At 41.5% G+C, this 26,929-nt stretch overlaps 1 protein-coding gene across 2 annotated transcripts in view; it reads left to right on the top strand.

The window, feature by feature from the left end:
• The window catches only part of SYT1 (synaptotagmin 1), a 765,091-nt gene that overhangs the window by 174,773 nt on the left and 563,389 nt on the right, over positions 1-26,929 (top strand). The gene's annotated exons all lie outside the window — the stretch shown is intronic.

Raw genomic sequence — 26,929 nt, 5'->3', positions numbered from 1 at the left:
GCCTCTGGTCTGAAAGAGGCCACACCGATTTAAATTTGACCAATGAAATACCCCTGCAACTGATTTTGATTTGGCTCACTTTCAACATGCAGACTAATTGTAACCAAATTTGCAACAACTTACAGGCCATCCATATTGCCTACCACCACCTTCCTATCAATAGAATCTACCCATCACTAAAATCTACATCTGCTTGTTGCTGGTAGTAGCCTACATTTGGTAAATTCTGCATGTCATTGGCAATATCTGCATATTGTTGGTATTCTCTAATTGCCTTTGTTAATATTTATATTAGCTTGCGTAAGAAAAGGGGGCGTGAGTTGGGGGTGTGGCTGGTGCTGATGGGTGGGGCTTAGGGCGCCAGAACATCAGTGCCTATAGGCTCCTGAGCTGTAAATCCGGCCCTGAGACAAGGTACAGACAAGACAGAAGCTGTCACTTCCATGCCTAGAAATGAACTATTTTAGGCAGCAAAATAAATTAAGTAAAACAGCCTGGTTATTAATATGTTTTGTACTGCACATACACATGTTTATCTAATCATGTCACATATCACCTCGGGTAAACTTTAGGCTCACTGGAGTACACTTTATCCAGTATGGAATTATACGAATAAGGTCAGCAGTTTTTGTTTTGTCTGCTAGTAAAACACTTAGTTTTATTATCTAAACAGAATTATTGAAGCTCTTAGTTCAGGCACAGTTTTTTAACGTTTCCTAAAATATATTAAATTATCGCAAGTAATATCCAGATGTCCACCTACTCCTTCCTAACCCCTGCTCAGTCAGTCTGAAGCCTTCATAGGCTGTCAGTCAGTCATGCTAAGGCATAGTTTCATCTGAAAGTGTAACCACCCTCCCTCTTTCATGTCCATGTGACTAAAGGGGCAATGTTTCAGGCCAACTGGCTCTGTTGTCTCTGTTGTCAGTAGACAGTTATCAGTCACTAAACATCTAAACCGGTGGGGTAGAAGTTTCCTTTTTATATACACAGGTTCCCCCTGCTTTTTATGAAATGTTTTAAGCATTATTCATTTGAAATAATGTTTTTGTCCTAGATGCATATTAAACCAGTGCCGTATATAGGTTTTGAATAATATTTTGGGTATGTTCATATTTTTACAAGCTTTCACAACTATTTGTTAAAGATATGATTGGGCGCACTAGCCAGTCCCTCACAGATAATAATATTTAGATTATTAACCACTTCACATCCAGGCTTGTTTTCCCCTGAGCAGTTTTGATGTGTTAGCTATGCCCAGGGCCGGGCCGAGGCATAGGCTGGAGAGGCTCCAGCCTCAGGGCGCAGTGTAGGAGGGGCGCACAATTCATTCAGCTGTCATTCCCAATTGTGTTTGAAGCAGAAAGAAATAAGAAAAGGAGATACATGGAAGTGACTACAAGCCAGATAACTAGAGATTAAGGTGTTGGAAGCCCTGGGGTGCCTCTTAGTCTAAGAGCAATCAGTGTGTGACGGCTGGGGTGGAGGGATGGAGGGGCGCACTTTGGTGTCTCAGCCTTGGGTGCTGGAGGACCTTGTCCTGGCTCTGGCTATGCCTGTATATGGCGAAGGTATTTTATTTTGAAATAAAGGTACTTTTTTCCTTTCAGGTGTGCCTAATACACTGTTAAACTACTTCAATCTAGACCTCATTTCCACCTTATGGACCAGAGCAGTTTTGACATTTTAGCTCTCTCTGTTTAGTCAGCAATATTTTTTCCCTACCTATGACACCTCAATGATATCACTTTTTTCAAGACAAACTAGACTTTTATTGGGCAGTGTTTTTTCCCAGTGTTTTCTATGCAATTTGGTGGGAAAAAATACATTCATTTACAGTGTTTACCGTTTACAGCCTAAAAAAATAAAATAGTGCCACTGTAAAGACAAATGTTATTTGGCTATTTCTTCTGTGCCCCTTTATTGCCCCTATATATATATATATATATAATATATATATATATATATATACAGGCAGATGTGAAAGTCCAGAGTTTCTCAAATGTATTACATAGAAGCAGTGGTAGATTGTGTATAGAAAGCAAGCCTGGTGAAGCAGTGCTGGTCCACATGTGTTCTGACTACCACATCATTACCATGCTGTGACCTTGATTTACTGAGATTTGAGAGCAGTGGAGATCAGTGAGCCAGAAAATCTTGTTGGAATTTTTCATTATACTATACCAAACAGTCTTCTATGAGGTGGTAAAACTTTTTACAACTCACATCTAGGTCATATTAGCCCATGGAGAGGGTTGGTAAAATGTAACAACCTTCATCTAGGTCACATTAGTCCATAAAAAGAGTTGGTAAAATTTTACCTTTCACCTAGGTCATATTTAAAACTATCACCTAGGTCATATTAGTCCACAGAGATGGGGTTGTACAGTATCAGGAAATAGCAGTCCTGTGCAGATGCATGCACACACCAGCAATACGTGAACATTTTGTAGTAAATTCAGGCTATTCAGGATTTATTACAGGAAGGATTCAGTTCAAATGGTGAAGTTCTGGTGATGAATTTCAGGCAAAGGTTACAAGCTTGTGCCACCTTATAGTATACAATGTTAAAACATTTGGTCCAGGCTTATTGTATCTTTAGGCTTTACATTGTGTTCCAACCTTAATAAAGCAGGTCTTATGTACCAAGTTTTTTGATGGATGCTTAATTTTCAAGAGTTCCAAAAAGACCAGTAGTGACTAATAGAGTAAGCAGATTTTGTTGAGCTTTTTACATAAATACCGTATATACTCGCATACAAGCCGAATTTTTGACCCCCAAAAAGGGGGTCAAAAGTTGGGGGGTCGGCTTGTATGCGAGTCTTCCCTGGTGGTCTAGTGGTGGGTGGTCGGGTGGTCCGCGCCCCGCTCCCCCCCCTCCCCGCTCCCCCCGCGGCCGCTGCTGCTATTACCTTGTTAGACAGCGGCCGCTTCCTAATCCGCGTTCCTCTTCTTCCTCAGAGTGCATCACAGCAGCGCGCCCGGCGCTGCTGCTGTGACGATGCAGGGGGCAGGAAAGAGCGGTTCCCTTGGTAACGGCGATACAGATCGCCGCTATAGGGAGCCGCGCTCTTTCCTGCCCCCTGCATCGTCACAGCAGCAGCGCCGGGCGCGCTGCTGTGATGCACTCTGAGGAAGAAGAGGAACGCGGATTAGGAAGCGGCCACTGTCTAACAAGGTAATAGTAGCAGCGGCGGCCGCGGGGGGAGCAGGGGGGAGCACTACCCACCTATGCTGGGCACTATACTGGCTAAACTGGGCACTATACTGGCTAAACTGGGCACTATACTGGCTAAACTGGGCACTTTACTAGCCATACTTGGGTACTATACTAGCTAAACTGGGCACTATACTGGCTAAACTGGGCACTATACTGGCTAAACTGGGCACTATACTAGCCATACTTGGGTACTATACTAGCTAAACTGGGCACTATACTGGCTAAACTAGGCACTATACTGGCTAAACTGGGCACTATACTGGCTAAACTAGGCACTATACTGGCTAAACTGGGCACTATACTGGCTAAACTGGGCACTTTACTAGCCATACTGGGGCACTATACTAGCTAAACTGGGCACTATACTAGCTAAACTGGGCACTATACTGGCTAAACTGGGCACTATACTGGCTAAACTGGGCACTATACTGGCTAAACTGGGCACTATACTAGCTAAACTGGGCACTATACTGGCTAAACTGAGGCACTACCTACCCATACTGGGCACTATACTGGCTATACTGGGCACTTTACTAGCTATACTGGGCACTATACTAGCTATACTGGACACTACCTACCTATACTGGGCACTATACTAGCTATATTGGGACACACTGGGGGGCTGCACCAATCCAGCATTTCCTACCCCCGGCTTATATGGGGGTCAATAATTTTTCCCTGTTTTTTTCAGGGAAAAGTTGGGGGGTCGGCTTATATGCGGGTCGGCTTATATGCGAGTATATACGGTAAGCTTTTTTTATTTTCTGCTGTTATACGATACTTGTTATACAGTAGCTGTAACTCACAGATACCAGAAATTTGATCCAAACTTTTATTCATTTATTTTTTAATTTCCTTTTATTCAAATAAATTTGCATGAAACCTATGATAGCAACAGCAAGTGAATGAAAATCTTCTCAGAGTGGGCACAGGCAGCAGCAATAAAATGTGGCAGAGGTTTGTAAACTTCCTTGCTCTGTTAGAAGGAGACCAGCTGAGCACTCATAACAGGTGGTCCTGCCCAGCCATTTCCTCTTTAGGGTGTTCCCAGACAAAAGCAGAGGAATGTTTTAATCACTGCCTGTATATGGATGTGGATACATTAAATACCATATAAAACTCAATAAGACTGGATATGCTATTGGCCAATAAGCACTCACCCCCAGACCAAGATGTTTTAAAAACTATACCCAGTAAAAAAAATCAGTAAAGTTTTTTTCTGTTTTTTTTTTAAATAAACCTTTTTTGAACTAGTTGTTTGATCTGCATATAAGAAAATGTTGATAGAATTTTTTAAAGTTTAGGCTGAGAAAATGAACTGCTCTGCAACCTCCTCACACCAATTGGCAACTGCAGAGCGGCCCCTAAAGGACTGCCTGATGCCGATTGGTGTCCAGTCCTGGGGGCAGAGACTAGTAGCAGGGAATGTGCGCGTGCATGCACAATTGCCAAGACACAGCCTGCCAGCCCGCAATTGCGGTTGGCAGGCTTTTAGGGGGGAAAAGCCGGTATTTACATTGAACAGCGCTACGCTGTACAGGGGACAGCTCTGTCACTCATCTGTTCCCAGGAATGCCATGGAAACAGATCCATCTCATAGGCTAATATGCATGAGAGGCGATCATTGTGATTGGATCTCGGGGGGAGGGAGGGAAGTGGCAGGGAGAAAAAAAATAGCCATTTTTATAAAAAAAAAAGAACAATAGAATTCTCACCAACATAAAGCTCTGGTCACTAGGGGGGTGTAAGCCTGTTGTCCTCAAGTGGTTAAAGACAACACAACTGCTCTTTGAGAATATAGGTACAAGTGTGCTGAGGCAGCACTGAAATGTCACATCTGATTCTAAGCCCTGTTCTCTGGTTATCATACTGTAGTAATTATTCTTACTATTTATTCAGAGTAGTATTCTAGAGATACAGACACAGTAAGTACAAAGCAGCAAGGTAAAGTTAGGGGCTATGAGACTGTATAGTTCATGCTGGACATAACATCTCATTCAATGGGCCTGATTCACAGAGCGGTGCAAACTGTTTAGCACGGGTGTGCTAAACAGTTAGCAGTGCACGTGAAGTGCCATTTGCGCACTCTTGTGGGCGCAAAGGTCCGCGAACGGCACTTCACGTGCTAACTGTTTAGCACACCCGCTTAGTGAATCAAGCCCATTGTGTTTTCAGTATGGATGTCAACATGTACCCAATCTACATTATGAAGAATCTTTCAAAAGAAATGGACAGACTCCGGCACTCCATCAACATCTTCTCTTTATTCACGCCACATGTTACAGGTACAAAAGGACGCCCCTCAGTCTACAGCTGTTTCACGTGTACAACACGCCTCTTCAGGACACGTGGGGCCTGACACCCATCACTTCCTCCCCACCTATATACATGTAACTCCTCCCACCATCTACCTCTCTCTCACAGGGGGGAGGGGGGGATATTACGCTAAGTGAGGTGTATGGGTGGCAGTGTAGTGAATACCAAATTCTTTCCTAGACCCTTATTTAAAAAAAGCATTAACTTCATCCCTCTCATTAAAACCCAGATTCCCCAGAGCCTCAGTACGTGATATCATCCATGCTTCCCTTTTAGAGAGCTTATCATCCCTCCAACCTCCCCTCGGGTCACTTTGCACAACTTCCAAACCTGCAAAGGAAAGACACTCCGCATCACCCGAGTGAACCCCCTTCACATGCTCTATGAGACGGGTAGCACCTACACCGTTACCAATCGATCTCTTATGTTGGAGAAAGCGTTCCTTTAATGGCTGAACGGTCTTACCAATATAGTACCGACCGCACGGACACCATACACAATATACCACGTATTTCGTGCGACAATTAATGAATTCTCTAATTCTCCAGGTGATTGGACCAATCTGGACCACCTTCCCTTTTTTCATTGATCGACAAGCACTACAGTGCCCACACCCATAATTTCCTTCCCACTTATGTTTGGATAACCAATTCTGCTGGCCTTCATCTTTAATCCTAACATCACTGTTAACCAACACTTTCCTGATGGTCTTTCCCCGTCTAAAGCTAACTCTAGGTGGAGCAGTAGTTAGTTCACTAAGGGTCCTATCGAATTTAAGAATCCTCCATTGATTACGGATGGCCTGCCTGATTCTGTCAGAAAGGGGTGAATAGTCAAAAACGAAGCTGCACCGATTCCCACTAGGACGTAGCCGTTTTTTCCTCAAAAGTAGCTGTTCCCTAGGGACCTCCCGGGCTCTATCCAAAGCCCTGCGAATAGATAGGGTGTCATATCCCCTATTCACAAGGCGTTCACACAGGTCTTCTGCCTGTGTCTCGAAATCAACCTGACTTTGGTTGTTTCTCTTAAGGCGTAAAAACTGTCCATACGGGATGGCATCCTTGACATGTCTAGGGTGGTAACTAGAGGCGTGAAGTAAGCTATTAGTAGCAGTTTCTTTTCTGTAACCCTTAGTCACAATCCTATGATTCTCAATCACAACCCTGAGGTCCAGGTACTCCACTTCCCTGTCCCCAAAGTGTGACGTAAAGCTCATATTAATCTGGTTGCAATTAATCCACTCCATGAATTGAGCAAATTCGCCTCTGTCACCACCCCAGACTACAAGGACGTCATCCACGTACCGACGCCACATTTTAAGTTTGCTGCGGAAGGGGTTAATGGGGGACCAGATGGTCTCGTCCTCCCATACTGAAAGAAAAAGATTGGAATATGTTGGGGCCACCGGGGTCCCCATCGCGGTGCCTGACACCTGCGTATACCATTTTCCATTAAACATGAAGGAGTTCTGTTCTAAAATAAATGCCATACATTCACACAGGTATTTAGAGAATTCATCAGTTTTTCCGTATTTCTCCAACATTATGAAGAAAGTATATTTATATGTTTAAAATTCATGCCCATTTCATGATGATTGCCATAACCAAGCCCATCCAGATGTTAAGATAAAATTATATTTTAGTACATTTTTCATGCATGATAGAACTATGCTTTGGGATGCAAGCATGAGTATAATATGATTCTTTTAAAGCAAAGATGTAGTGATACTAGGATAGTAACTGTAATTGCATACAGGATGTGTACCATGACATTTACACGGGATTAAGGGCCAAACGTATACATTGATTTACACCTTGAAACACTATTCATGTTGGCTTTTGCTAAAGATGCACAAATCACTCCATAAGTAGAAGTCTTTCAAGTAGAAACATGTAAATGGCGTGGTTTAATAGACAATATTTTAGCATCGAACCATTGTTGTGTTTAATTAAAAACTATTTAACAGCAGTTTTTGTGATTTCTTAACTACATGAATAAAATGTAACCATCTTAAAACAGAAGAAAATTGCTAATTCCAGCTCTATAAAAGCAATAAACAATACCCAGAATGCATGGAATATGTAAATATACCCCATTGTGTCACTGAAAGTCAGACATGAATCCAGAATCAGGTTATAGCACACTTATACCTTTATAATTTTTAAAGAACTATACAATCCAGCTCATACTCAACTGCTTTAGATTGTAAGCTCACAAGGGCAGGACTCTCTCAATATTTTGTGTCTTGGAAATTGTTATTCATTTTGTATCTAGCGATCTGTTATCCATTTTATTAATCATGTTACATTTGTCGCTGTAACTACCAATTCTGTATTTTGTACCAGTGTCCATATTTGTTGTATACCATTGTTTGTATTATTGACTTCAAAAACTTCATGGTAGTTTTTCTTGCTTGTATTATTATGCACTTCATGTTTGTTTTTCTTTCTTCCTTCCTACCAAGGAATATGTTGCCCCTTTACAAATAATAATAATAATTATTATCATATACTAGCCTGCAAGCCTGCACCTGCGCAGCAGAGCAGAACTGATCATGGTCTGCTATTTCCGCCAGAGCCCAAGCAGGTTTGCTGTGCTACACAGGTGCAGGCTCTCACCTGGGTAGTAGTCAAGTGAACCCGATCAGGCTTGTGTGCACACCGACAAGCACCATCAAGGAGATTTTTGGGGGATGCCAGCAATAGATCCCCTCTGCTAAGGAGGGCAGGGGAATCCTCTTTAGGATCCAGAAGATTCCCCCTAGCCAGATAAGTACCCCCTAGGGACACTTTTTCACTACACGTATACTTTTTTTTTTTAAAGATTCTTTATTTAAGAAGTTTTTCATATATTTTTAAGAGAAGTAACAAACATGAGTATCAATGTGAGACAAAAAACCCAGTTCATAACATCCAACCATAAACAAAAGTAAAGTGTGTAGATAGATAATACATTATGTAGAATAGTATTGGTCTCGAAGACAACAACCGTCCATTTAATGACATATTTTGTATGTGGTGGCGAGCCAGTGCCACAAGTGCAAGAGTAAGGACCGGGGTTATCTCAAAGTCCAGAGAGCTTATACCTAGAAATAGGGGAAAATACAAATGCAAGTGGGACTAGAGGAGGTGTGAGACAACCTAAGAGGGTAGAGAGGACACTATGAGGAATATAGTAGTTAACGACCATCCATGTTAGCAAAAGAGCTGTTTAACCACTTGAGGACCCACCCTTTACCCCCCCCCTTAAGGACCAGCGTTGAGTTCTGTGATCTGTGCTGGGTGGGCTCTACAGCAACCAGCACAGATCAAACACCAGGCAGAGAGATCAGATCACACCCCTTTTTTCCCCACTAGGGGGATGATGTGCTGGGGGGGGTCCGATCTCTCCTGCCTGCGTGTGGCTGGCGGGGTGGGGCACCTCAAAGCCCCCCTCCGCGGCGAAATTCCGCTTCCCCCTCTCCTACCTGGCCCCCTGGTGATCGGGGCTGCACAGGACGCTATCCGTCCTGTGCAGCCTGTGACAGGACGTCCCCTGTCACATGACGGCAATCCCCGGCCACTGATTGGCCGGGGATCGCCGATCTGCCTTACGGCGCTGCTGCGCAGCAGCGCTGTACAATGTAAGCAAAGCAGATTATTTCCGCTTGTGTTTACATTTAGCCTGCGAGCCACGATCGGCGGCCCGCAGGCTATTCACGGAGCCCCCCGCCGTGAATTGACAGGAAGCAGCCGCTCGCGCGAGCGGCTGCTTCCTGATTAATTAGCCTGCAGCCGGCAACGCAGAACTGCGTCGCTGGTCCTGCAGCTGCCACTTTGCTGACGCGCGGTATGAGTGCGCGGTCGGCAAGTGGTTAAGAGTACCCTGGGGCCCAGAGGGATCATTCCACCAGGGTAATATAATTTAAGGAAATGGAGGGGACGTGGGTGGCAGTCTCTGGGTCCTCTCCTCCCACCTGTCTACAGAATCAGCATTTGACTTTAATAAAGTACAATCCAATTCCTTGAGTAGGGATTAGGTTGGTAACTGAATAAGGAGGGAGAAATAGTATAACTCCCTCAGTCAATGTGTGTTATGGGGGAGGAAGGAACATCAGGAAGAAGGAGAGAATAAAGGAAGGAAGGAGAAAGTAAAGAAGAACAGAAGAAGTAGAGAGAAAAGACCTGTAAACCCAAGGAAACCCTGGGTTCCCCAGATGGTCCGCCACAGCTAGAGTATGATGCTGAGGTTCAGAACGTAGTATTTGAATGCCAGGGGAGGTTAGGGTAGGAATTTTACTTTGATAGTTTTGTCTTTCTATGCGATGCACTGCTTGGCGCCGCCGGCCGCCCGCCCATTTTTGCCCGCATGGCGTCCGCGTCTTGCGGACATGTGGGCGGGGCGGCCGATAGGCGCTGATTGGTTGAATACTTGTATGAATAGCAAGTGTGCACTCACTGACGTGAATGACTGACACGCCCCCTTGAGAAAGCCGGAAGCTTGCCGGCGAAACATGTCGGGTCCTTGGCGTTCTGGCACGGCCTGCATGGGGTGAACTGTCCTCTGCCATCGCAGCCGCCCCACACCTTCACCGCATCATTACTGCACTCCGCAGCGTGGATTCCCTACCCCATTTCTCTCACAGTGTGGACCTTCTATCTTGCACACCTTGGATCTGCATATTCCGGATTCACACAGTCCACAAGCCACAGCACGCGGGTCCTGGATTCAGTATCATCAGCTAGGAGGCTCTTTACCGGCAGTTTCACAGCGGCTCTACCTGGCTCACTTGGAGCACTTACGGAAGTGTTGAACTGGAACTGTTCCACAATGTCGACACCGTGGAGCCGGTAGAGTATGTTTACAATCATCGCTTATGCATTATGCTGCTTATGTCGCTAACTTGAATTGGCTTGCGAGTGGAGCCTATTTTCCTGCCTCCTCCCTTCTGCTGTATTGCTTGGATTGCTACCGCTTTACTAATCATTACTGTGGCCATGTTTATCTATGAGGAACATTATCTCTATTTCTGTTGAGAGGAATTGAAGGTGCAGTTTTTTATATGGGCATCCCTGTTTTTCCAACTAAGTGATCACTCCAATTCTACATCCCTGGTGTGTATGAATGTGTGTGCGGTGGGTGCGGTGAGTTTGGGGGTCGGCCGACCCTAGTGCAGGCATAGTGCCTTTTATTGGAATTTATTTCCTTTTAAACTGTGAAATGTAATAATAAAATGTATATGTTTATAAATTAGTTAGTACACTTGTTTTCTTTGGGGTGTACTCCTCCTCCAACCTACCCTTAATGATTTTCTCTAGGGTAGGAATGTGATTAAGTAGAAGCCAAAGCGTCTCTGTATTCAGGAGATTCTACAAATATATTCCAGTGTACCCAGGTTTGTTTGTGGGATTCTTCCCTGTTGTGTACAGAGTGTGTCATAGATTCCATCAGGCTGATTGTGTGTACTTCTGTGAGCCATTCAGGGATAGAAGGAGGAGTATTGGATTTCCAATGGCGTGCAATTAGGATTCGTGCCACTTGTATCAAGTGTTTAGAAAGTGATTTCTTAAAGCTGCAAATAGATTTGGTGGTGTGGTGTAGCAGGTAATAAGCTGGGTTGGGATTGGAGTCTCCATCTGTGAGTATTTTTATAAATTTCTGTACTGCCTGCCAAAAGGGGATAATCTGCAGGCAACTCCAAAATATGTGAAGTAGAGTGCCTTGTCCTGCCTCGCACCTCCAGCAGAGGGGATCAGCCGTAGGGAATATTTGATGTAGCTTAACAGGTGTATGGTACCATCTACTAAGAACCTTATAATTTGCCTCTTGGATTCTTGCTGAGATAGATGACTTCTGGTTGAGCAAAATAATTTTCTCCCACTGTTTATCTGTGAAAGTGGAACCTAGTTCCAACTCCCATTTCTCCTTAAGGTGTGTGGACCAAGAGTCATCCGAGATGAGTAATTGGTAGATCTGGGATAGAGATTTTTTGATCATACCAGAGTTCATACAAAGAGACTCAAATGGTGTAATATTTCTAGGTAATTGCCTTCTAGTACCCAGGGAGAGCAAGAAATGCTGAAATTGAGTAAGACTCCAGCTGTCAAGGGAAGGATTGTTCCTAGTGGTTTGGAGGGAAGGCAGGGGAGTCCAGTGTTCTTTATTAATTAGGTCTCTGGCCCTAAGGATAGGTTCTGTTCTCCATAAACTATAACCTCTAGGATTACAGCCCAGCGGGAACAGAGGGTTTTTTAGCAGTGGAATTAGCGGAGATGGCCAGGGGGAGATTAGCGGGTTATGTCGAATTTTAGAAAATGTGGAGAGAGTAGAGGCAGGAGAGATAAATTCCACAGAGAATTTCGGGGAGAGCCAGGGGAGAACATTGAGGTCTTGTTTCAAGAGATCAAGTTCCAATTGCACCCAGCGTTTATAGGGGCCATGTCGATGCCAATCGATTAAGCAAACTAATGAGGCAGCTGTGTGGTATTTTTTAGGGTCTGGGACAGCAAGGCCTCCTAGATTTTTTGGTAAAATCATGGCTGAGTGTCGAATACGGGGCGTTTTTTTGTTCCAAATGAATTGTGTAAAGCATTTTCTGAGGTCTGTAAAGTGTTCGGAGGGAGGTGTGATAGGAAGTGCTTGGTATAAGTAGAGAATTCTAGGGAGCACATTCATTTTCAGTATGTTTACACGACCTAACCAGGAAAAATGGGGCTGGTTCCTTCTATGCAGATCTTGTTTGATTCTATTCACAATGGAGGGAAAGTTAGTTTTGTATATGGCAGAAGGTACCGGGGGCAATTGGACTCCCAGGTAAGTGATAGATTGAGATATGTGTTTTTCCTTTTGAAAGAGCAATTGGCGCAGTTTATCCTTTTCGTTAGTGAGAGTTGATAGATCCTCAGGTGAGAGTGTAGCTTTATATTTTTGTTCTAGCTGATTAATGAGAGAAAGAGAGTTGTTTAAGGCTGTCCTACGTTGTCTGTTTAGTATGCTACTTTCTTGGATGAGGGTCCCTCTAACGACACATTTATCCGCAGCCCATAGCGTAAGAGGGGTGATATCTTTAGTGTCGTTAGTTCTGAAATATTCTGCAATCGTATTTTGTATTTTGTTTCTGAACTCTGGGTTTTGTATTAAAGATGTATTCAGACACCACTGCTGAGAGAGGCATTGTTTAGGGCGTAGGCCAATATCAAGGTTAACTGAGGAGTGGTCTGATAAAAGTGATGGGGATATATCTGTGAATATTTGTTCTGATAACAAGTTTTGGGAAATGAAAATGTAGTCTATCCGCGTATATATATTATGTAAGGGTGAGAAATAGGTATAATCCTTGCTGTGGGGTTTTGGACCCTCCAAATATCAATAAGTTGTCTCTGCCTCAAGGCGGTTCGACAAGCTCGAATTGCTTTATTGGTCAGGGAGCTCTTGTTGGCTGAGTTGTCTAATGTCGGGTCCAAAACAGCTTTTAGATCACCCCCTATGATTAGATTACCCTCAGCAAATGTATCTAGGGACTCGAGGGCCCTGATCAAGAAAGTCGATTGCCCACCATTGGGGGCATAAATAGTACCCAATGTGAGTTTTCTATCTAAATATTCACCTTTTTATGAAAAGGAACCTCGCAGCTGAATCTTTGCATTCCTGCAGGGACATAATAGAGATATCTTTGGAAAGAAGGATGGCAACCCCTTTGGATTTTGAGTCTGGATTATTGCTGTAAAAAGCCTGTGGAAAGTTCTTATCTGTCAGTTTGGGGTGAATTTTGTCTTTAAAATGTGTCTCCTGCAGGGAAGCAATGTGTACTTTGTCTCTGTGAAGTTGCCTCAGGAGGGCTCTACGTTTCTCAGGAACATGTAGTCCCCTGACGTTCAAAGTTTGCACTTTAAGGAACATCTAGGTAATGGAGATAGTAGCTGTAAGGGCAGACACACCTGGACAGGGATGACTACAGGTATACTTTAAGTCTATGAACTGTTCACTTCTTATCAGTTTCAATGGGATGTAACTGATTCCAATGTCACAACACAGAACATGTAGTGCATTGCTTGAATTGCACACATTGATGTATACAATTTTTGTCAATTAAGGTTACAAATGATCAGTTACTTCTTTGCCTGCTTTACATAGCATACCGCTGCAAATGTTGTTCTGTGTTGAATTACATGCACATCATATTACAACACAATGCAATTCCCCAATGTGGACCTAACCTGGTATTGAATGAAGAATGCACAGATTGGTGGGTGGGTATGTGAATTTGAATAAATACTGATGAGTTAAGCATTTCAAGTTTCCAGTATCACTCAGCAGCTTATCTCACTGAGCAGCAATATATCACTTTGTTTATAGCATGCCTAGTCTTTTATTGTAAAAGTACTATCAAATCACAAGTGCTATGTAAATAATCTTAATTCTGTTTTCATGTGGAGGTACAGAGGAGTTTATAATTATTTATTTTTTCTGAATGTATTACTTTATTTTAATTTCCACACGCAACGTCTTAGTGCTAGGTACATATTACCAAATAGATACACCTCCTACACCATTTGCAATCACTTATAAGCAAAGCCAAATGGAAGCACTGATGAATATTCTATATTTGTGACTTGAACTCTTTATATATTTTGCATGTTCACACAATTTATAATAAACCAAGTTAGGGCCATTTTCCACTAGCTGCGTTTTTGCCAAAAATGCAAAATGCATGTGTTTGCTGATTCCTAAGTGCAGCCTGTTTAAAATAAGCTTGGTGTAATTGCCTTCTTAAAACAGAAGGAACTTTGCAATAATTCAGTTATAAATGAACATTTGTGGTTACCCACAATGCACTACTACTAAATATGCAAATTATCCCTTTTCGCCCTTGTTGCTTTATCAATCCCTGCCATGTACTGATGAGGACCAAAAGTCTGAAACAGGCTGTCTACATGTGGGTTTGATATGGCTGTGTAAAACTTAAAGCTATAGGCTTGCTATATACCAGCGGTTCTGGATGCTTGCTTGGCTTAACAAGGGCGAAAAGGGATAATTTGCATATTTAGTAGTAGTGCATTGTGGGTAGCCACAAATGTTCATTTATAACAGAATTATTGCAAATTTCCTTCTGTTTTAAGAAGGCAATTACACCAAGCTTTGCTTTTTTAGTAAGAGGGCTTTTGGGTCCCTTTTATCCCCCTACACATTCCTAGTAGTTTGGGTCACCCTGAGCTGCTTGGTTACTCTGTTTAAAATACGAATCTTGGGTGGCCTTTTCCACTGCTGCGTTCTGATTTTAAAAAAAAAGTGCAAATGCATGTCTGTGCGATTATGATGCGTTTTGCATTTCAATGTAAAGTATAGGAACGCATGAAAAAGGCATGAAAAAAACATAGAAATGTGTTTTGCGCTTTGTATTGATTTAACCTCTAGTATATATTTTCAAAAATCAAGACAACACTTGCTAATCAAAAAAAGGCAAAAGCAAACGCATAAAAAACTTACAAAAAACGAACATCAAAATTGGTCAAAAACGTTGTGTTGCGTTTTGCATTTTGCATTTTGCAGTGGAAAAGGACCCTTAGGTGGATCTTAATTGTTCTTGCTTTATAAAACATGTTTTAGATCTCCAATTATTCAGACCAAGCATTACATCTTGTTGAGGAATGTCATTTTTTATCTGTATGTTTAAGAATAATTAACATTCAGCAGCACAGTGCATTATAATTTTACAAGATAACTTCATTTACCCTGAAAATTAAAAGGTGGATGTAATTACCTAGATACAGAACATTTCCAGCTGTGATGAAAAAAAAATATTCAAGAACTGTGTATGGTGAGCTTCCTATGCGTATAGGAGGAGTTACAGATTGTCCAGCAAGCTCATAGTGAACCAGAACTCCTAGTAGTGTGTAAGGGGCTGAAAGGGCCTCCTTACTAAAATGCTATGCAAAACAGAAGTGTTTCTTCTTATAACAGAAGGTATTTGTAATTATTCAGGTTGGAGTGAGCTCTGAGGTGTCCCACAATGCATCACTGCTGAATATGCAAATCATCTTTGTGTTGTCCCTGATAGCTTAACACACCTCCAGAACCACTGGAATGCAATGATGTGTCAGCTTATTAATATTGCGGAGCCAAACTAATTTAACATGCCGTACAGACTGTTTTCGAATGTTTGATTCTCATCCATGCATGGGGTATATTAATATGGCTATGTAGGCTAGCTTCTAGTTTTGCATAGAAGGTAACATTGTGTGATGTTCAAAAGGGCGCAAAAGCTTTTAGTGGAAGTAAGTCATACTTGATTGCACTTCTTGAAAGTTGTCATTCAGTTGTCTTCCTCAGCTGAAACGATGGTAGAGTAAAGCAATCTGACAAGTGGGGCAACATCTTCTAGATCAATGTTTTTCAACATTATTATTCATAATGACCATACTGGCCATGTACTTTCTTACTCTGGGAAAAATCATCTCAGGTACCCCTGCGCCAAACTAAAAACCTCCCCAGGTTTTGAGAATCTAGGTTTTATATTGGAAAGTCTAGTCAAGCATGGATTCTGCTACAATGATCAAAAAACAGAAGAAAGCAGCACATCCTTGTAGATGACGCACATCCAAAAATGAACAATCTTAAAAATTGCCTGAGTTCAAATACCGTATTTTTCGTACCATAAGACGCACCTGACCATAAGACGCACCCAGTTTTAGAGGAGAAAAATTAAGAAAAAAAAGATTTTGAACCAAATAGTGTAGTTAAATATTTTATATCAAGAATATAAAGTTAACATCAGTCAGCAACAATATCAAGACCCAACATTACTGTAACAAACACATTTTCATGACCATATATATTAAAATGGACAGCGGTCAACAGAACCGTGCTCTCATATCCCCCCATATTCCATCAGGTTCTCTCCTTACTCCCCTCCCCACACACCTTTTAATACAATCAAGAAACAGTTGCTTGAAATCTTGTATATTCACTCCAAATGCTATATGTTACCGATATATTATATTTGGGTATGGTAGAGAACCCTCTATCTTGCAGTTCAAAGTTTATAATACCCAGGACAGTGTCCCAAAACAGGGATCATAAATCAGGCAGAGACTTTCTGCTCTCCAGCAATAACTTGTACTGTCACACAGTGTAAAACTCTCATGCCTCTTTTCTCACAAGGCTAAACGCTGTCAGCAAAGTTCAGTGTTACCAGTAAGATGCGTGGATACCCATCATGCAGTGAGAGTATGCCTGCATGATTTATGGGTATAGGTAACACTGAATTTTGCTGACAGCGTTAAGCCTTGTGAGAAAAGAGGCATGAGAGTATTTTACACTGTGTGACAGTACTTGAAGTTATTGCTGAAGAGCAGAAAGTCTCTGTATGATTTATGGCCCAGTATGATGGCAAAGGCTTTGAGTAGCAGTAAATACGGTACTATATAAAAGTATGGTAGGGAACTGTTATGAGACTTGTGCAGTATTACCATACCTTCGAGACGCTGCTGTGCACGAATAGTGTTGCCGTGTGATGTAGGGTTGGGCTGTCCATCAAACAAGCATCAAGAGGTGGGCGGAGAACCACGGTACTTCTGCCCAGCATCAAGCAAGGCATCCAGAGGTGGGCGGAGTGGTAGGTGGAGTTCCGGGATACTTCGGCCACGCATACCATGTGGGACATCCAGCGGTGGGTGGAGATCTGCCGGTACAGTACGCTGTACTACCACATGGGTACGGAGATGTGCTGAATGACCAAATTTTTCAGCGGGCAAGGAGGCGGAAGTTTGGTGGCGGCGGAGCGGAGGTGATTGGCCACATCAGAGCTGGGCTCAACATGGCCACAATGGCATGGCTGTAGCAGGCATGGAGGTACTTCTGCCCAGCATCAAGCAAGGCATTCAGAGGTGGGCGGAGTGGTAGGCAGAGTTCCGGGATACTTCGGCCACGCATACCATGCGGGATGTCCAGCGGTGGGCAGGGATCTGCCGGTACAGTACGCTGTACTACCACGTGGGTACGGAGATGTGCTGAATGACCGAATTCTTCAGCGGGCAAGAAGGTGGAAGTTTGATGGCAACAGAACATCGGTGATTGGTCGCATCAGAGCTGGACTCATTAGGAGGCATGGCTGCAGCGGGGCCCCGAACAAAGCTAATTACCGTAGCGCCGACTAAATAGCCTAAAGGGGTGATTGGCGGCAGAGCAAGGAGCAGGGCATGGAGCAGCGGCTGCAGCATTGAGACCAACAGATCGCGCAAGTAAGAAAAAGGTTTTTCAAACATATGTAAATCTGTACATTCGGACCATAAGACGCAGGGACTTTGTCGCCCCACTTTTGGGGGAGAAAAAGTGTGTCTTATTGTCCGAAAAATACGGTAATTAAGAGCAAGAGGAAGTTACAGAACACAAAGACGTGACCAGAAGCTACCGTTCTGCCTGGCAGAGTCTGAGCTATATTGTGTTGACTTAATTTATTTTAAGTCATAAGTTATTATGTTGTTTGTATGTTAGTTTTGATAACTAACTTACAAACACATTTCTTCATGTTTATTTCATTGTGTATAGTTTTGATAACTAACATACAAACATATTTCTTTATGTTAATTTTAGTATTATGATCATGAGATGATTATTATTATTATTATATATAAATCTCAAACTACAATTCATAGCTATTGGAAAAGCTCAGTATGTGCTGTGGTGCAGAGAAGCACATGGGCAGATGCCTTAACATATTTTTAAGCCGGGAAGCTGCCACAATGATGATCTATAGATAATGAGCCATGACAAGTCTGGAGTTGATGAAGCATAAACGCATTGCAACAGAACACAAAGAAGTACAAATTTTGTCCTAAAAATATCTGCTTCTATTCTGTCCAGAAAAAAAGCACATTTAGACTTAGTGAATCTGCAGAAAAGAAGGGAAATGTAAAATAGTTACTGCAAGTTTTTGTCAGATCATACTGCTTGATACCTTCTACCCTGTATGAAAATAGTTTTTATTTAAACTGTAGAAAGGATATATACGTGCCAATGGACAAATTAAAAAAACCTTAGTTTTTATTGTGTTGCATCCATTGTGTATTTATTTGCTTTCAATTCCTCACTATTTGTCATACCCTTTCATTCCCACATCCCAAAAATATAGTTATACATTAAATTGGTTGATCCTGAAATTGATTTTAGACATACAGTTAGTGGCATACAGTGAGTGGGGGACAATTAGTGATGTGGCTATGTATTCTGTAAAGCACTGCAGCAGATGTAACACATAATAATAATAATTATAATAATAATAATAATACTGATAAGAAGAAGAACAATATCAATAATTGTTGCTGTATGGTGGGTCACTGTTTAAAGTGTACCTGAGACCAAAGAAGTTTCAGGGTGTATACTTACCTGGGGAATCCTCCAGCCCCCTTGAGGCTACTCAGTCCCTTACCATCTCCCCAGGCCATTCCTGTCTATCACTGGATGGCCTGGGAGCATTCTGTGCCTGTGCAGTAACTACTGCACAGGTTGCAGAGAGCTACTGACTCAGGGATGGTCGTATCGTAGTCAGCCAACTTCGCTACGCTGGAACTACGCGTAGTTTTACGCAATTACGCTTCGCCAAACTACGGCTTCAAAATCAAATATTCGCTTTGTATGCATTTCGTAGAATACGCGTTAAAATACGCAATTACGTGTAGTGCGAAGCGTAGTGGATGCGGATGCTTATGCCTGTATGCAGAAAATTTTACGCATTAATTCCTCTTTAGATGCTTATCCCGGAAACTCTTCTATGCGTACATTCCCCTTTCCAATGCGTAAATGTGTAAGCATACAATAGTACGTGGAAAAATAGACGCGAGTAATGCATATGTAGTTCACTATGCAATACACATGTTAACTACGCATAGTAAGCGTAAGCTACGCATAGCAGTACTTCGCTACGCGTAAATTCGTAAGTGTTGTTCTGCAACTTCACCTACGAACTAGGATGCGTAGATGCAAACTACGATGCGTAAATTCGCACTGGCGTAGTTTCTGCTCATCCCTGCTACTGACTGGGAGAGCACGACATGGCAGTTTGTGCACCCTGGACCACACATGCCTGATGAAGCGTGACTCAGCCAGGGTACCGGGCTATCCATCCAGCGCGTGACAGAAGAGGCCCGGGGAGACGACGAGGAACTGAGTGGCCTCCAGGGGGCTGGAGGATGCCCCAGGTGAGTATAAAACCTGAGACTTCTTTGGCCTCAGGTTTCCTTTAACAAATTAATAACTAAAAGATATGCGTTATCTGTGATGTATAGATTAATATTGTAGTATTGTTAGTGTTTATACAGGGATTTAACACTGTGTTGTAAAATTGCTGAAGTAAAACAGTTGGTAAAATATACATTTTCTGTTAATTCCATGACCCAGAAGACAAAAATGATCCTATCCTCTATTCTCCTCCTCATAATTCTAGGTTCCATCCAACCACATAATGCTAAAGTCAATGGCATGTATAGAGGATCTAAAAATCCAAAAGAATTTCCAAGCATATTTATGATTCCAAAAATCTTAAGATTAATGCAAATATTAGATTTTTACATACCTGTAAACATCGTTGTTTAAAGTTATTTTGTATTGGCAGATTAACAATACTATACTAATTACAATTACAAAAAAAGGGAAAAAAAAAAGTAAGTAAACTATATGTCCCCATGAATGGATTTGTTCTACTGCTCACTCGGAAGCAGGTGTATGCAGGACTGAGTAGTGCAACCTAGACACTTATGTTATTAATCTCCATTCAAAAAATGTTGGTGCTATTATGAAAGTCAGCAACGGTGAGCCAGACTTCTGGCTAGGAGTGTTAGATTTGTGGCATCTTCATATTTGTCAGAGCCAGTAATACCAGAAGTCCTTGCCGTTTAGTTATTCCCTTGCCCCAATTCTATAGATGGGGGTGGCATGTCACTATTTGCTGTTTAATCCAGATTCCTGCCACAGGGTTCTGGACTGCATACCAAATATGAAGTGGAATATATGTTTATGTTCAGCAGTTGAATATCTGTAATCACAGTTTTGATGCTATCCCTGTTTGTGGAAGTAATTACAGTTGTGAGTATAGCTAGCCTCAAAATCATATTAAATAACATTGTAAAACTGAATACAATTAAATGAAATTGCAGTGCGTTAATAGTTTAATAAAAAATATTTTTAAAGATTTTATTTGGGGTCAGCCTCCACACCCCCCCCCCCCCCCCCCAAAGAAAAAAAAAACCTTTGGAATTCCTCTGTCCTTTTATACCTTGAAATAACAATTTAGTGGGCCTTATATTTGCTTCATGTTATAACTGCTTTGATACATACATACGTTTTTAATACTCAAATGCACTTTTCCTTCACCTGTATGTGGTCGATACAGAGAAGGTATTCTCTTCCTATGTGGATATGGGGAGATATGTCTATTTCTAGGGCTACTAGATCATTTCACCAACCCACTTCATCTGTGCTAGCTATTGTATCATAAACAGTTTCTAGTATATTTGTGTGATGGACACATATACATTTATGAAGACAATGGCCTCAATTTACTAAGATCATGCTGGAGATAATAAGGCAAGAGAAAACTTACCTCTATACAGTGAGAGAGTTATCTTATCTCTTCATTCCTTAAGTTACCTCCTCTGTAGTTAAGTTACCTCCTCTGTAGTTATTTTCACATGCAGTTAATTTACAACCTGTCTTTAACTATGGAGTTATTTTAAGGATTGAAGAGTTAACTTAAAGACAGAAGAGTTAACTTTAGGTTTGCCTGAGGTAAAATGTTTCCTGAGTACTACATGCCTCGTCACCATGGTGATAACTAGAGAAACGTTATTAAAGACAGGAGATAAGCTTAGTGAATTGAGGCCATTGGGCTTTATTTAGTAAACGGTGCTAACTCAGATAGCACGCCTAAAGTCTTTGGGCATGATAACTAGGGTGCTAACTGGGTTAGCACCGTTTCTAAATTCACATCACGTGCAAAGTCCCGCGTGCAAAACTTTGGACCTTAATGTTGCACCATGCGACCTTATGCGACCTTACAGGCGCATCGAGTGCGCCGTTTTGGTTTCTAAGTTTTGCGTGCGGGACTTTGCACGCGATGTGAATTTATCACGCCTAAATTAACTTTAGGCGTGATATAGGGCGTTTTTGACAGGCATGCTAACACTTAGCACGGTTTACTGAATCAAGCCCAGTATCTCTTCCTTTTAGGTGTAGGATTAATTCATCCACATTTTGTAGTTCTTGCCAATAATTTTATAGGTACAAATTAAAACTGGTATTGTATTGTAGCTTTTATTTTATCATGGTGTTATGATTTAGAAGCTTATACAAAAATAGTAAAGTTTTTAGGGATGTCAGCACCTAAGACACATAATTGATACAGTAGCTCTGTTTTTCTTCTCTTCCATATGATATATCTAGATTTTCCAGTGTCTGTAAAAAATGTAATAAAAGTACTGTTGTAGTGCTGTTGACCCATCTCATTGGTTAATTGTATATATATATATATATATATATATATATATATATATATATATATATATATATATATATATATATATATATATATATATACAATTTTCTGCAGCACAATACAATATACAGTGGTATACAACACGAAACCTTGACCTCTATGCCTACATAACTTACACAGGCTTTGACTGTATGATAATTATATGTGTATCTAAGGACAAAACAGACATTTACTACACTCATTTATTATCATGCACACAAAGCAATAAAAGATTAATACCATTACAATATTGTATTTGTGATTTCAAGTTCTTATCTGGTAGTCGTATGTTTTACACAGTTCATCTGTAATACATTTCCAGACATTCTGATACATATATATCATTTTTTAATTATTGAATTAACCCTCTATTTGTAGTCTGTTTTCTACTGACAGACAGAATTTCATTTTCATCAAATATCCTTTTTCTTTAGTATTGATAAGACTGGCTTATGTTAGAGCTTATATCCGTTTCATTCAGAAAATGTAATAAAAAGAAGACAGGGTAAACTCATCTCCTGAATTTGATGGCCAAGATTTAGACCATATTAGACACTGCTTGACAGATGCACTAGAGATGAAGCTTCTGATTGCAGAGGCTGGCTGGAACTGAGACATATTCATGTCTAACTAGCATCTTCCTAGAATGTAGGTTATATTCTGAGTTTCTAATACATAATACCAGTACTTCTTGACGTATGGTACATAGAGTCCAAAGATGGAATGTGGAAGTACTTGTGCTTGCTACAGTCAATTTATTATTACAAGTTCTCAGATGTAAAAACTATTAAATCTTATATACATAAAACTGAATACCTATTTTTAGTTGCTTGGCAGACTAATGGGAGGTTGTGCAAAGTATTTAAACATGTGTACAAATTTTCCTTTGTAAATGCTATAAATCTACAGTTGTTAAGAGTCACTGGAGATATTGTGACAGACACCAAAGAGCAACGTTTTTTTATTACTAAAAGCAACCACTCCTTTGTACATATTTACACATTTGCCAGTGTTTTTTTTTCCATTTACTTATTATGGAATGGGGCAGTTTATTAAATTGTAATAATAAAGTGCACTTGATAAAGGTCCCTTAGACCAAAGCATTGTTGTTTACACTATGTTCACACTTTGAACAAATTTGCCAAATGTGGACCATATTCAGGTTGTGGGCCAAATTTTTTCATCTGTTGGGGAAATCCTACAGTGACTCACCTTGCCAACAGTAAAGATGCCAGCATCACTGAAACTTAAAAAATGTAAGATTTCACAGTGGGCAAACCCTGGCTAAATAATACATGAGAATATCATAAAGACTAGGCAATGTATTTAATTAAGTTATATTAAGCAAAGTTCCGCTCTACTGTATAGTTGCTATTATAAACAGTATGTGAGATGTATATATATATATATATATATATTATCTTGTAAAAATATTTCATGACACACCGTGTACTTGCGCACTCTCTCTCTCTCTCTCTCTCTCTCACTTTATTTGCAGTCAAAAACACAGAAATGAATTTACCTATGTAAATAGATACACACTAGCTTATTTTGGGTGATGGAACTTGCCCATATTATGCAGAACAGCTACATGTTTGCTATCTCAGAAATCAGGCAAAACAGGAAATATGTTTACATTTGTAATTGGGCTGTACACTATATGACATGCTTGATATCAGTCCACCGGGAGAAAAGTGCAATATAAGTGTTTGTATTTGTCTTTTTTGACTTTTAACCACTTGCCGACCGCGCACTCATACCGCGCGTCGGCAAAGTGGCAGCTGCAGGACCAGCGACGCAGTACTGCGTCGCCAGCTGCAGGCTGATTAATTAGGAAGCAGCCGCTCGCGCGAGCGGCTGCTTCCTGTCAAATCACGGCGGGGGGCTCTGTGAATAGCCTGCGGGCCGCCGATGGTGGCTCGCAGGCTAAATGTAAACACAAGCGGAAATAATCCGCTTTGTTTACATTGTACGGCGCTGCTGCGCAGCAGCGCCATAAGGCAGATCGGCGATCCCCGGCCAATCAGCGGCCGGGGATCGCCTCCATGTGACAGGGGACGTCCTGTCACTGGCTGCACAGGACGGATAGCGTCCTGTGCAGCCCGGATCACCGGGAGGGAGAGGTAGGAGAGGGAGGGGGAGAATGTCGCCGCGGAGGGGGGCTTTGAGGTGCCCCCCCCGCAACTAGCCTGCACGCAGGAGCGATCAGACCCCCCCTGCACATCATCCCCATAGGGGGAAAAAAAGGGGGGCAATCTGATCGCTCTGCGTGCCCTCTGATCTGTGCTGGGGGCTGCAGAGCCCACCCAGCACAGATCCCTTCAAACAGCGCTGGTCCTTAAGGGGGGGTAAAGGGTGGGTCCTCAAGTGGTTAAAGAAGAAATTGCAACAAAACAAAACTGCAGATTTTTTAAATTAAAAATGCTCACATTTTTCCTTGATAATAGATCTAAATTAAAAGTTACATTTAGGATTAAAATAAAAGACCTAAGGTCTTTAAAAATATGTGAACAAGAAAAAAGACCTTATTAGAACTACAAAATGTCATCTTTTAGTCATCTTGACATGAAATGCTGTCTGTTAGGAAGGGTTGAATGATGATCAGCTTGTGAAAAAACAACGGCATAGCATCCTATTTCAGAACCAAAAGAGGCAAGAGCTGGGCCAAAAGCAGTTATGTAGCTTTATCTTTATGAGTTATGTAACTTTATCCAAAAACTCCATAAATTAGATAATTTTGGGGAGGTACTTTTGGCTAAACTGCATGCCAGTGATAAACATCCTGGCTACATTTCTTTTTACTGTGCCCTCATTTTAAGAGGAAGTTCACCTAATGTAACTTAAAGGACCACTATTGCGAAAAAGGAAGGCAGTTAAATTCTGACAGAACCGACAGGTTTTGGGTCAGTCCTTCTCCTCATGGGAGAATCTCGGGGTTTTCTTTGTTTTCACCAGCATTTCCTGAACAGCAGTTGTAAAGTCTAACTGACAAAATAGTGTGCAAGTGAGTAGGGAGGCTGGCTTGTCTCTTACTATTTTTCAGGGTTTTTGTTTGTTTTCAACAGCATTTCCTGAACAGCAGTTTAATTGCTAAATTAGTAAGATACCAGCCAGCCTGCCTACTCACTTGCACACTATTTTGTCAGTAAGACTTTACAACTGCTGTTCAGGAAATGCTGTTCAAACCAAAGAAAAGCTTGAGAATCCTCCATGAATAGACTGGCCCAAAACCAGATTTTAACTGCCTACTTTTTACACGATAGTGGTCCTTTAACCTCCCTGGCGGTAAGCCCATGCTGAGGATTTCTCAGGCCCTGCTGGGCCGATTTACATACTTTTTTTTGCAACACGCAGCTAGCACTTTGCTAGCTGCGTGTGCACTATGATCACCGCCGCTCGCCGCGCCGCCCCCCCCCCAGACCCCGTGCACTGCCTGGCCAATCAGTGCCAGGCAGTGCTGAGGGGTAGATCGGGACTCCCAATGACGTCACGATGTCGATGACGTCGGTGATGTGATGCCGCCCGTCGCCATGGCGACGGGGGAGGCCCTCCAGGACGAGGGAGGCCCTCCTGATCGGATATCGCCGGAGGCGATCGAAGAGGGTGGGGGGATGCCGCTGCACAGCGGCTATCATGTAGCGAGCCCTGGGCTCGCTACATGATTAAAAAAAGCATTTAAAAAAACTGCTCTGCTGCCCCTGGTGGTTTTTAATAGACCACCATGGGGGTTAATGATTAAAGTTGCTTATATTTTAAAGTATTACTTTACAGATGCTTTAGTACATTTTTGACTATTGTAAAATCTTTCTGCACCCTTATTTACATTCCTAAATTTATCACAGATTTCAAAATCTTTACTGCTGGCAAGGTGCATCATAGCGGAATGTTTATTTTTTGTGTGTTCCAAAGTAAGCAGAAACAACACCTGGTCTCCCAGAATGCTCTGTGTGACCTCATAGCCTAGGCTAAGCATCATTGCCTTAAATACCAATATAAATCAATATATTGATACAAGAAGTGTGCTTCTTTATGTTTTAAAGCACAACACAAGCAGATATCAAATTTATTTTCTTTCCATTGTTAATAATTTCCATCAACTTTGCTGATGTCTGAAGCCAATGGAGTAAATGAAAGCTATCACCTGCTAAAGAACGTGCTGATGATGATTTTGTAGAGTTAGCATACAAGCTGCGAGGTTTTTGTGCTTTTTACGTTATATGCCTAAGCTCTAACAGATGTTTTAGTGCAAAAGTTTATGTGCAGGAGGATTGGGTGATGGAAGAAAATCATCCTATCCTGCACAATCTATAAAGTAGGAAAACTTCTGTTTTGGTGCCCATAAAGAAGTTTAGAGTAATAACAATGTAATTGAAATGTTAAATAAATACTTATTGTTATTACTGGTTTGCTAAGAATAAAACAAAAAGACATAAAGTTGAATGAAGAAAAACAACATAAAAAAGACACAATTGCAGGTTATTATTTTTTTTTAGATCTGTTCTAAAATGCGCCACTCGTGATTTTCTTCATTATACTTCGAGGTGCCTGTTTGAGGTTTTCCCTTAGCTCTGTAAATTACAATCAGACTATTCTCCAAGCAAGGCAAAGATGAAAATGAGACTCCATTATCAATTTTAAGTATTGTAGACACTAATCAGATTCGTCAGGCAAGTTAACTACTAGCCTGTGACAGTTGGCACGTAATCATTTTTTCAAAGTAAGGTCCTGTTGTCCTTGATCCTGCACTGAATTTATTCATGAATTATGGAAAAGATTACCTCTCCAAATACAGAGTCTCTAAATGGAAGCTTAAAATTCATTAGAGATATGGGTAACCTTTATAATACTGACATTTATGTGGCGCTCTGATGTGGGGCAATTGGAACACA

Source organism: Hyperolius riggenbachi, chromosome 3, assembly GCF_040937935.1.
Source record: "Hyperolius riggenbachi isolate aHypRig1 chromosome 3, aHypRig1.pri, whole genome shotgun sequence".
Taxonomy (NCBI): Eukaryota; Metazoa; Chordata; class Amphibia; order Anura; family Hyperoliidae; genus Hyperolius; species Hyperolius riggenbachi.
Note: the sequence above shows the minus strand (reverse complement) of the source record. Positions and strands in the feature narration are given on the sequence as shown.